Source organism: Brassica napus, chromosome C8 (assembly GCF_020379485.1).
Source record: "Brassica napus cultivar Da-Ae chromosome C8, Da-Ae, whole genome shotgun sequence".
NCBI lineage: Eukaryota > Viridiplantae > Streptophyta > Magnoliopsida > Brassicales > Brassicaceae > Brassica > Brassica napus.
The window spans coordinates 26,595,367-26,608,181 of NC_063451.1; the positions used below are offsets into that span (position 1 = coordinate 26,595,367).

At 42.2% G+C, this 12,815-nt stretch overlaps 1 non-coding gene across 1 annotated transcript; it reads left to right on the forward strand.

Moving 5' to 3' along the window:
* The first annotated feature begins 9,513 nt into the window (after positions 1-9,513).
* On the forward strand, positions 9,514-9,620 carry LOC125592259. Its single transcript, XR_007328097.1, has one exon. It is a non-coding gene; the product is annotated as a small nucleolar RNA R71 (small nucleolar RNA).
* Positions 9,621-12,815: the final 3,195 nt, after the last annotated feature.

The following is a 12,815-nucleotide window of genomic DNA, read 5'->3' on the forward strand; positions in this document are numbered from 1 at the left end:
CATTTGGTTGAGTAAGGGAAGGCTTTTATTCAAGTGGGTCAAGAGGTTCAAAATCCATGATCTTTTAAAGTGGTTTACTCTCAAAACGAGTAGCATTGACATTGCACATAATATATCTAATAAGGGACCAACTCATGCATACAATGTTCAATCTCCATTGTTCTACCCTTTTCCCAAACATACAAGTTACACAATCACTTCATAATGTCAAACCCAACTCTCATCTCTCACCAAAAGATCCCAAGAACACTTTGCACATAAAACTCTTTTTCTTTGAAATCTATAAAGGATTTTCTTAACTTCTAAACAAATCTTAGCTCTAAACAACTTTGCTAGCCCTTTTTTTTTTTATTCTTTTCTTCCTTTTTCTTTTTTTTTTTTTTTTTTTTTTTTTTTTTTTTTTTTTTTGTTTTTGTTTGGGGGCCAAGACTTTTCACAAATTGAGCTAGAAGTTTCTCTACTTATCCCATAAAGACTAGTTAATTAAACACAAGAGTTCACTCTTTTCCTTCAACTTTCTCATACTCCCAAATCAAACTTCACAACACTCACCCTCATCCTATGGCTAGACAATAATGTGCCTAATCTTGCAAGAATGAAGATCAAGCATTGTCGTTCCCGATACTCTCAACATTATGTGCATGTAAGACTTTCCGAAATAGGCATCACTCATCAATCAATGAAAGCTTAAACAGAGGAAGGGATTTTGGGGAGAGGTCTACCACTAGAGGTTCTCAAAAAGATTGGCATAAAGGATGTGACAACTCAAGTGTGTATATCCATGATTCAGTACACAAGGGACCATGAGCAAGATGCATTAAGTTCGTTCAGTTCAAATAAGGTTGTAGTTGGCTTCAAAGACTGAGTTTCAGCAATCAACAAGTTTCAGGAAGAGTTTTCAAGTCTCGAAGCATACAAGTCCTTTTGAGAGGTGCATAAGCTACTCAGGTGCAAAGTAGTGTTCTTTACAAGGCATTTAAAATCATTGCTCCCAATGCAAGTGAATGCAACCTATATGCTCTAGACTCTCCTAGAAATGCAAATGATGCAAACTAAATGATTTTTTTTTATATGCAAATAGATATGCAATGCATGACTCAATGAAACAACATCAAAGAAAACATGATCAAATACTTGGTACTTCCCCCAAACTTAAATGACACAGTCTCTGTGTTGTCAAGGAGAAGGAAATACCCAAAATGAGAAAACTAATATGCAAAAAAGAAATGGTATATACAGGGGAAAGTAGAGAAGTACCTTCAAGGATAGTAAGTGGGGGCAGATGCCCCAACATCATCGTCGTCCGGTGGGAACGTGGTGTAGTAACCTCCATGTCCTGAGCTGTAGTCTCCATACCATTGTTGGCTTTGAACTTCCTCAATCTCAGCTTCTCTTTCTGAAGAGGCTAGGGATGGAGACTTGTTTCCAGAGGCGGAAGGCTGAGTGGGTGGGTTCCTCCATTGTCGCTGGAGCTGTCTATCAGTGAGTGGGAAACTAAGATCAGTGGGCTGAGGTGGGGGCTGGGGGACTGATGTGTTCGCGAAGGCGAAGTCCGCTGAGCTACATCCAACTATTTCTCCTCTGGTCAAAACATCGGCCACCTTCTTCATGAACTTGGCTGAAGTCTTTGCTTGCTTCTTCACCGTCTTGCTCAGTGCCTTGCACTTGTCCTTTAGCTTTTCGATTGTTCTGTTTTGTGCCTTGTTCCATCGCTGAAGTCGGCTAATGTGGTCATGAGCATCACGAAGCGCACCAGGGGGAAGGACTCCATCATGTGGCTTGAAGTAGTAGCGTGGGGGTCCATACATGGGTACATATTCTTCCCTAGGAGGTTCTGTGAAGTCGTGTCTCGTCGGAACACTCCTTTTCCTTGGTGCAGCAATGGGACCGAGAGACCCGTGTTCTCCAAGAAAGTCTTCTTGGGATAAGTTGAAGCTGATAGCTCCAAGTCTCTCTAAGCTCGTCAGTCTCTGGTTTGGAAGAACCACTTCGACCGGCTTGCCCTGCAAGTAGTAGTGGTAGACGTAGTCCTTCCCATACATCCCACTGAAATAGGTGGCAATCCTCAAATAAGTGCTATCCATGAACTTAGGCCCTGCTGCGTCTTTTCCCAAGGGAACATTCAGAAATTGGAGCAGTGGTGTGATCATCCCGCCTATCCCAACCTTTGGTTGCGAATTAGTTGTGTACCATGCCCAGTCTCTGTAGTGCTCGAGACGATTCACGAAGAGCTGACCATCCCGAAGGAAGCATATATGTCGTTGCTTGGAAGGGGCAACGTTCCAGGTGGGACGTAGGGCGGATAGCCGGGCAGAGCAGTCGCATGTCTTCCTCGGTGACACTACTAGCTCGCTTCCGTGGGTAGAATGCATGGACGAGCATCCTATGGAGGTATCGTACAGACGGGTGTCGGATATGTGAGTTCTTGTCAGCCCCGGTAGAGTGCTTGTTTCCAGTGATTAACTTCCAAAGCTGAGTGGGGAGGTTTTCACACTTGGGAAGGGAGTAGTCTGCCAAGTCTTGGAAAACCATGACTCTCCCAATGTCTTTGAAGTTCATGTTGTACTCTCTCCCATTGACCTTGAACTTTATTTTGCCCCATCATTGCCTCACGTGCGGATCGTCATGGTAAGTGACCTCAAGGGAAGACAAGAACTGACAGGAGACATCCCGGTAGGCGGGGTAGGCCATGGTGAAGAGTTTGGGCATCTTCAGGTGCCCCAGCATTGCCTCAATATCAGAATCGAGACCCACCCCCTTCAGCAAATCAAGGTCAGCGAATCTGGTCGGAGTCCAAGTTACCCCATTCAGCAAATGGTGATACAGCTCTTCCTCAGATGAAGTTTTCGCCCTGTCTCTATCCTCAGTAACCTCTTTCCCCTTGGACATCTTGGCCCTCTTTGTAGGAGCCTGCTCATCTGCACTTTCATCGCCACTCTCCTCATCTGTGGCAACTGCTATACTCTTTCCTGCCCTCTTCTCTTGCTCCTTTGCCTTCTTTGCAGCCACGGTTTTCTGTCGAGAAGTCCTTTGTGTCCCAGAACCAGCTCGTTCCGAGGCTAAAGCCTTTCCTCTCAACGAAGACTCTTGACTTTCAGGTTCTTGCCTCTCAGTATCCGACTTTTCCTTAGTTTTCCTAATCATTGTACCTGAGAAATACAAAACTTGGAAAGGGATAAGTCGATTGACTTTGCAAATGTAAACTTCAAGAAGCAACGTAAAGAATCACAATTCTCAATCTTTTCATCATGTGAAAATTACAAGACAAGTAAAATTCAATAATCAAAGTAATTCTAGAATGAGAGGGTTCTCTAATCAAACCTTTCAACACCTTAACATACTAACTCACCCACTAACACACTCAATTAGGATCAATTTCGAAAAGCCCAAATCCATGAACCCTAATTTTGCCAAAGTTCAAATTAAGCTCAATTCCACCATCAATTCAACAACCCAACTTGATATATAAGCTTTCCTAGTCTATTTTACCACAATCAAGCAAGAAAATGACCAAATTTCGATTTTCAAATTCTAGGGTTCATGGACCTACGAATTTGAATTTAAAAACACAATACCTTGCTTTGGATGGAAGGAAATGGGGAATGGGTGGTGAGGAATAGACTGTTGGGGCGAAAGCTTAGATTTAGAAACAAGAACTAGGAGATTTGGGTGAGAATTGAGAAAGTTAGGAGATTTTTGGTGTGAGTTTGTTTGAGAGAGTATGAGTGTTTGTGAGAGGAAAGGAGAGTGAAAGAGATGAAGGTCGTGGGTATGGGTAGGTCTAGGGTCGTCCGGTTAGGTTTAGGGCTGGTTAACTCAAATTAAACCGGACAAAATCGAAGAGGAACTTACCTGGACCGGCTCGGGAGCGACCTGGAGTGGTCGCTCTGATAGGTCGCTCTGTGTCGCAGTAAACGCGAGCGACTTTACGTGGTCGCTGCATCACGTCGCTCCCAGCGACAGAAAATGCGAGCGACCTCACGTGCTCGCTGCGAGACGTCGCTCCGAGAGCGATTCTCGAGCCTCGGAGACAGAAAACGCGAGCGACTTAGCCGAGTTGCTCTGATCACGTCGCTCCCAGCGACAGAAAACGCGAGCGACCTCACGTGATCACTGCAAGATGTCGCTCCGAGAGCGATTCTCTAGCTCCGGACACCGAAAACGCGAGCAACTTGGACCAGTCGCTCTGATCACGTCGCTCCCAGGTGGAGAAAACGCGAGCGACCTCACGTGGTCGCTGCGAGACGTCGCTCCGAGAGCGATTCTCGAGCTCCGGACACCGAAAACGCGAGCGACTTGGACCAGTCGCTCTGATCACGTCGCTCCCAGCTGGAGCGACCTCGTGGCGTCGCTGCAGAACCTCACTCCCACACTCGATTCTTTGTCTTGACCGGATCGATGAACCACCTGAACACTACTTCAACACTTTCCCTCTCTTTTTTTTTTTTATGAAATATGATGAAAATGAAAATACCAATGCAATATGTACAAGGATACGCATGGGACTTCCTCCCAAGTGAGCTTGTTTTAAGTCTCTAGCTTGACTTTGCCTCCTTTTGGATTAGGCTGGGGTAGGATCAGACAGTGGAGTTGAAACTCCATCTTCCTCAGGTGCATCAGCCATGTAGAGCTTAACCCTTTGCCCATTGACTGTGAAGTCTCTTCCATCAGTACTCCACAAAACTATTGCTCCATATGGCTTAACCTCTTTGACCTTGAAAGGGCCGGACCACCTTGACTTAAGCTTTCCTGGAAACAACTTCAGTCTTGGGTTGTAGAGAAGAATTTGATTTCCTTCTTTTAACTCTCTCTTTAGGATATTTTTGTCATGGAAAGATTTAGTCTTCTCCTTGTAGATCCTTGAGTTTTCGAAGGCATCCATTCTTATCTCATCAAGCTCATGTAGCTGAAAAAACCTTTTCTCCTTGGCACTCTTGATGTCAAAATTCGGCAACTTTACTGCCCAAAGTGCCTTGTACTCAAGCTCCACTGGTAGATGGCAAGCTTTCCCGTACAATAGGTTGAAAGGTGTGGTCCCCAGAGGTGTCTTGTAAGCTGTCCTGTAAGCCCAAAGCGCATCATCAAGCTTAACTGACCAATCCTTCCTTGTAATCCCCACAATCTTCTGCAGAATGGACTTGATCTCTCTGTTAGAAATCTCAACTTGACCACTTGTTTGAGGATGGTAAGGAGTTGCAACCTTGTGCTTAACACCGTTCTTCCTGAGAAGTCCCTCAAGCAGTTTGTTGATGAAATGAGACCCTCCATCACTGATTACAACTCTTGGAACTCCGAACCTTGGAAAGATGGTGCTCTTGAACATCTTGATTACCACTCTTGCATCATTGGTGGGACTTGCAATAGCTTCCACCCATTTTGAGACATAATCAACAGCTACCAGGATGTACTTGTTGCCATGTGATGATGGAAATGGCCCCATGAAGTCAATACCCCACACATCAAACACTTCAACTTCAAGGATTGGATTCTGAGGCATCTCATTCCTCTTGGTGATGTTTCCCCTCCTTTGGCATGAATCACACCTTGAAACAAAGTCTTGTGTGTCCTTGAACATGTGTGGCCACCAGAATCCAGCTTGTAACACCTTAGCAACAGTCTTGAAGGTAGCAAAGTGGCCTCCATAAGATGATCCATGACACTGTGTAAGGATCCCATCAATCTCCTCATTAGCAACCACTCTCCTATAAAGTTGATCTTTGCAGAGAATGTAGAGGTAGGGCTCATCCCAGTAGTATCTCTTCACATCCTTGTAGAACTTCTTCTTGGCATAACCCACAAGATTCAAAGGCTCTTTTCTGTGGCTAGGTAATTCACCAAATCAGCATACCAAGGTTCTTTCTCTTCTGTTGCCTTGACTTCTTCAAGCTTCCTTCCAGTCTCACAAACTGCTATCACTGCTCCAATAGCCATGATCTGTTCCTCAGGGAGTCCTTCATCAATGGGAATGCCACACTCCACTCTCAGCCTGGACAAGTGATCAGCTACACCATTCTCAACTCCTGGCTTGTCCTTGATCTCTAAATCAAACTCTTGCAGCAAAAGAATCCATCTCAAGAGCCTGGGCTTTGCATCCTTCTTCGCCAAAAGGTGTCTCAACGCAGCATGATCTGTGTAGACAATGACTTTAGATCCCACCAAGTAGCTTCTGAACTTCTCAAAGGCAAAGACAATGGCTAGCATCTCCTTCTCTGTTGTGGCATATCTCATCTGAGCATCATTCAGGGTTTGGCTCGTAGTAGTAGATCACATGGGTCTTGCCATCTTTCTTCTGCCCCAAAACAGCTCCCACAGCATAATCACTAGCATCACACATGATCTCAAAGGGGAGATCCCAATTAGGTGGCTGGACAATTGGAGCACTGATGAGTTCACCTTTCAGCTTCTTGAAGGCTTCTAGACACTCCACATCAAAGCTGAAGGTGGCTTCTTTGCACAGCAGCCTGGTCAATGGTCTAGTGATCATGGAGAAGTCCTTTATGAATCTCCTGTAAAACCCAGCATGACCAAGAAAACTTCGGATGTCTTTCACTGTCTTTGGTGGGGGCAAACCAACCATAACATCGATTTTGGCCTTATCCACCTCAATCCCCTTCTCTGAAATCTTGTGCCCCAGCACAATCCCTTCTTTGACCATGAAGTGACACTTCTCCCAGTTCAGCACAAGGTTGGTGTCTTCACATCTCTGTAGGACCCTGCACAAATTTGACAAACAAGCAGAAAACGAAGATCCATAGACAGAGAAATCATCCATGAACACCTCCACAACATCCTCAATCAGATCAGAAAAGATCGACATCATGCACCTTTGAAAGGTGGCTGGAGCATTACATAGACCAAATGGCATTCTTCGATATGCGAAGGTACCATAAGGACATGTGAATGTTGTTTTCTCCTGATCATTGGGATGTATGGGGATCTGGAAGAATCCTGAATATCCATCAAGAAAACAATAGAATGGATGATTTGCAAGTCTCTCAAGCATCTGATCAATAAATGGAAGTGGAAAATGATCCTTTCTAGATGCAGAGTTCAGTTTGCGGTAATCAATACACATCCTATGCCCAGTGACTGTTCTTGTTGGTATCAATTCATCCTTGTCATTTTTAATCACAGTTATACCACCCTTTTTGGCACAACATGCACAGGAGATACCCATTTAGAATCTGAGATAGGGTAGATAACACCAGCATCTAAGAGTTTAAGAATCTCTTTCTTTACAACATCCTTCAGGTTAGGATTTAACCTTCTTTGATGCTCGATAGAAGTCATTGATTCATCCTCAAGATGTATCCTATGCATACACAAAGAGGGTGATATTCCCTTGATGTCATCAAGTGAGTAACCTATTGCTTTTCTAAATCTTTTAAGTGTTTTCAAAAGTTCAGATAGCTCAGTTTCAGTAAGTTCACTACTCACAATGACTGGATAAGTTCCATTAGGACCAAGAAATGCATACCTTACACCATTGGGGAGAGGTTTAAGCTCCACCTTAGGCGCCTTAAGCTCGCTCCAGTCGTTTTGCTGGGTGTCCCCTTGTTGAATGACCGAGGCTTCCTGATGGACAATTTGAGGCAGCTCCTCATACTGATCCTTACTACCAAATCCTCTGTGTGAATCCAACATCATCCCATAGGCAGCACTCTCCAGGTTCTGAATCACTTCAGCTGGCCTCTCTATCGTCAAAGCATGCTGTAGAGGGTCTTCTATTGACAATTCTTCAAGGAGCTCATCAGCAAGGGCATCCATCTCTTCAATGTAGAAAACTTGCCCTTGAACTGTTGGTTTCTTCATTACCTCCTTGATGTCAAAGTGAAGAACATGCCCTTTACCCAAGTGGAGATCAATCTTGCCCTCTTTCACATTAACAATTGCTCCTGCTGTAGCTAAGAAAGGCCTTCCAAGGATTAAAGGATCTGCAGCTTCCTCACCCATCTCAAGCACCACAAAGTCTGTAGGGATCTCATATTTTCCAACCATAACGGGGAGGTCCTCCAAGATACCCACCGGGTACTTCACTGAACGATCAGCCAATACCAGAGACAGTCTACACTTCTTGTACTGAGTGAAACCAAGCTTCTTAGCAACAGATAAAGGCATCAAGCTGACACTAGCTCCCAAATCGCAGAGACATCTATCAAATACCATAGGTCCAAGAGCACAAGGTAATGTGAAGCATCCTGGATCTTCTAGCTTCTTTGGAACAACAAGCCTCTGGATGATGGCACTGCACTCATGAGTGAGAATCATCATGCCCTCCATCTCCTTCTTCTTTGCAGCTACAACATCTTTCAGGAACTTGCTATATTGAGGAATTAGCATGAAAGCATCAATGATGGGCATTGTGACTTGAACTTCACTCATTTGCTTCTCAAATAGAGCTTTGTACTTCTCTAGCAGCTGCCTCTTGAATCTACCAGGGAATGGTAGTTTGGGTTCATAGGGAGGAGGAACAAAAGAATTTCACTTGCTGGAGCAACAACTTCACCATCTTTCACTGTTTTCTTCTCTTCCCCAACCTTTCCTTTACCTTTCGCTTCCACAATCTTCTCCAAGATTTCATCATTGATTTTCTCATCAACAATCACCACTTCATCATCTATGTTGATGGCAACCCCCTCACCTTGTTTCTCAGCATCCTTGGTGAGAGCTTTCTGAGGTAACTCCTTACCACTCCTGAGGGTGATAGCTTTCATGGTCTCCTTGGGGTTTTGCTCAGATTTTCCAGGTAAAGAACCTTGTTGGCGATTTTGTTGAGTGTTCATGGCAGCAAACTGGTTCTCCAAGGTTCTGAACTTGTTGTTGAGCTCATTGTAGCTTCCATCAATCTTTGCGTGAAGGTTTTTCAACTCATAGCCAACATGCTTCTCACTTCTTGTCTGAGACTCCAAGATTTGTTTTAGTAGGGCATCAGTGCTGCTGACTGGAGGAGTAGAGGTAGAAGTAGTAGGTTGTTGTTGGGCAGGTTGTTGTCCTTTGTTGTTGAAACCGGGAGGAGGGTTTTGTTGAGGCTGATAGCTGCCTTGCTGGTTGTTCCGAGGCTGATAACCACTCTGTTGGTTGTTGGGGTAAGATCTCTGTTGGTAGTTGTTGTACTGAAAGTTTGGCTCTTTCTTGTACCAGCTACCATTGTTGTTGATGAAGCACAGCTCTTCTTGCCCTTCCAAACCATCAACTTCCTGGACAACAGGTGTGGCTTCTTTGTTTGGGTTACCAACAAAGTGCAGCTGCTCCTGGGTGGCCTTATCAGCAATGAGAATATCAATCTTATCCTGGAGAGCCTTTAACTCCCTCCTCGTCTGCTTGTCATCTGTTCGACTGCCTCTGTCGTGGTCTCCACTGTAGACTGCATCACTCTTTACCATGTTGTCAACCAGCTCTTCTGCATCTTCCTCAGTTCTCCCCAAGAAGAACCCATTGCTAGCTGTATCCAGTCTGGCCCTGTACTTAGGAAGAGCACCACGGTAGAATGTGCTCAGCAAGCTCTCCTTAGAGAAACCATGGTGTGGGCATTGAGCTTGGTAGCCCTTGAATCTCTCCCAGGCTTCACTGAAGCCTTCCAAGCCTTTCTGTTGAAAACTGGAGATCTCATTTCTCAGCTTAGCAGTTCTTGAAGTAGAGAAGAACTTCTCCAAGAAAGCTTTCTTGCAGTCATCCCAAGTGGTGATTGAGTCACTTGGTAGAGACTTCTCCCACTGTCGTGCCTTATCCCCCAGAGAGAAAGGGAATAACTTCAGCTTTAAGGCATCCTCAGACACACCATTGGTTTTTGACAACCCACAGTAGCTGTCGAACCTGTCCAAGTGATCAAATGGGTCCTCTAGAGCCAAGCCATGATACTTGTTGTTCTCGATCACGTTGAGAAGTCCTGATTTGATCTCAAAGTTGTTGGCTGCTACGGCTGGTGCTCGGATTTCCAATCTATGACCATGAATGTTGGGGCGGTCATAAGTGCCAATGGGTCGAGCTGCTCGCTGTTGGTTTTGTGGAACGTTGTTGGCATCATTTTGAGGTATGTCTCCCATATCAGTATCCAATCTCTGCAAGTGAGACTGTTGCTCTTCTTCTCTTCTCTTTCTAGCACACACTCTCTCTAAAGCTCTGATGTCTGCGGCTCTTGGAACTAGGTTTGACTCCTCAAGTTCATACACCTGTAAATTAAAGGAAGATGAAGAAGGAGAATCAGTAACTAAAAAAAATAAAAATGACTTAGTCTCAAGCAAATGACTAAATCTCAATGTTCAAATCTGTTTAGAATTTGGCAACGGCGCCAATTTGATATTAGGAGTTTTCAAGGCTCCTAAGACAAATGTTGTAGTATAAATGATTGTCGAACCAATTCTTAGGGATTTCAAGCACTGAGAATGCAAGTACTTACTTAATCTAAGTGCAACCGATGATTTTAAAGGTTTTCTAAACTAATGATTATTACTAATACAGTTTCAGAATAATAAAAACGGTAAATGAGTTGACTTTCTTAACTAAGGAAATGAGAACTCATGGGCATAGGAATTAGATATTGGGTGATCAAGTTTCGTACTAAGGATGTCAAACGAACAATCAAACTATCAACCTTAAGCTTAGACACGATTCTAAACAAACTCTATGTCTAGATGAATGTTCATTTACTAACACATCTCAAACAACAAATGTCTTCGGTTGAATAATATGGAAGCAATCATTACTAACAGGTCTAAGGCTATCTTAGCACTTCTAACAACAAATGTCTTTGGCAAAATATGCTAAAAGCTTAGAAGAGTTGATTTTTAGGCATTTCCCACTCAAAATATGCTACAATATTGCATTGGCGTTTCAGGCATTTCATCGAACACCTTTTTGGTGGGAAATGCCTAAAGATCAACTTTTGAGAAGCTAACTCAGAAGACGCATTATGATTACTCTACTAGCAAGGTTTTGGAATGATCTACTCTAAAACATCCTAAAGATCAACTTTTGAGAAGTTAACTCAGAAATTATTGTGACTTAAAAAAAATAAATCAGGAAGATTTGATTTATTCAAGCAATTTATTATATACTTTTCGATTTAAAAATAAATATATTTTCTCAGATATATCTCTGATATTTCAATTTTAAATATTAAAAAATATTTTTTTAATCCTAATCAAGTTCTAGTCGTTATCAATCATCAGGAAAACAAATTTCTCAGACAAGAACAGGAGGTAAAACCTCGGATTAATTTATGAAACCATGATCAGATTTAAAAAAAAAAAAATATGTAACATGCAGTCCTTAACAGTTCTAGTTGATTCAGATCAGATAAGAACATTAAACATGACAATAATGATAAGTTTAAGCAAGTAACAGTCGGTTTCTTTCAACATATAGCAGTCAGATTTTTAAAAGAATTGTTTAACTTTCAATCCTAAACAGTTCTAATGTGAAACTATCATCAGGAAAAGTTTTAAACAATTTTAAAAATCAGTTTCAGATTAAGAACAGGTTCAAAACAAGTTCAGGTTCGAGATTTTAAAGAGTTTTATCCATGCTGTTTATTATTATTCGCTATTTGTATGAATGTTAATTAAGAAATATATATTCGTTTTACCTGGTAGGTATCCGAAATCCGTATACGAGTCGTAATTATATAATTTATATGCCTTCTACTGTAAGACGTAAACGTAAAAGCAAGAAACATACGTAAACACCCCTTTCACAAAATAAATGACAGTAACAAGCAGTTTCTCTTGTCGAGATATAAGAAAAATAAGAGGTTGTAAATGCATGTTCACGATGCCCCTCTATAATCTTCGAAGATAAGAGTAGTGTTATAAACCAAATGATGATCGACCATGGACCAGCCCGTACTGCAGGCCCAATCCGGGACATGATAATGACAACCAGAGACTATGTGTTTATCTAGTATATATTCCATGTATATATGTAACATAGTGTTTATCCTTATTCTTATCTTGTTAGGATAAACATGACCTTATGACGGTCTAATACCTTGTATATATATGGACCTTCTGGTCGACAGTAATGATAACAGAAGTATTTCCCCAACACTTCATTTACAACACGTTATCAGCACGACGTTGCTCTCATAAACCCTAACCCTAAAAACCAGAAATAAATCCGAGCAGTAAAAACCCTAATTCCCGACAAACTTCAAACAGCTCTATCCCTCAACTCCGGTGGATCCAGACGACGAGCCAGATACCAAATTAAAGCTCTTGACGAGACGAAACCAACACCGCTAACCCCGCATCAATCGGAGTTCAGACGCGCCCCCACGCTCAGCTACAATACAAGCGGAAAATTTGTTCCAGAAACCAAAATCTCTCTCAACCATATACCAGTCTTCTATTCCAACAAGCAGCAACAAAAACAATAATTCCGAACAATCCATCAGCTAACCAGGAAGATCTCTAACTTATAGACCGATCAACCCATCAAAAGTTTTCAGGTATCATCGAAAACTCATCTAAAACCCATAAAGTATTAAATACCCGCATCCGCAGCCATGTAGCTATATTTAGCAACATGTCTCTGCAAATAAAATAAAACCAGAAACCATAACACTACAAGAAAAATGGCTTTTGTTAACGGACGAAAAACGCTATCGAACGATACAATAGCGGTTTTTGAAACGCTGTATCATCGCCCGTCATAATAGATAAGACACTTTAGATAGCGGTTTTTTGTATTGTTATCTTATTATTATATACAATAGCGTTTTTATGTATGCAATTAAATATTTTTTAATAGCATATATTTTTTGATATTATTAATATTATTAAAAATTAAAAAAAATACAAAAAATAAAAAAAAGTAAA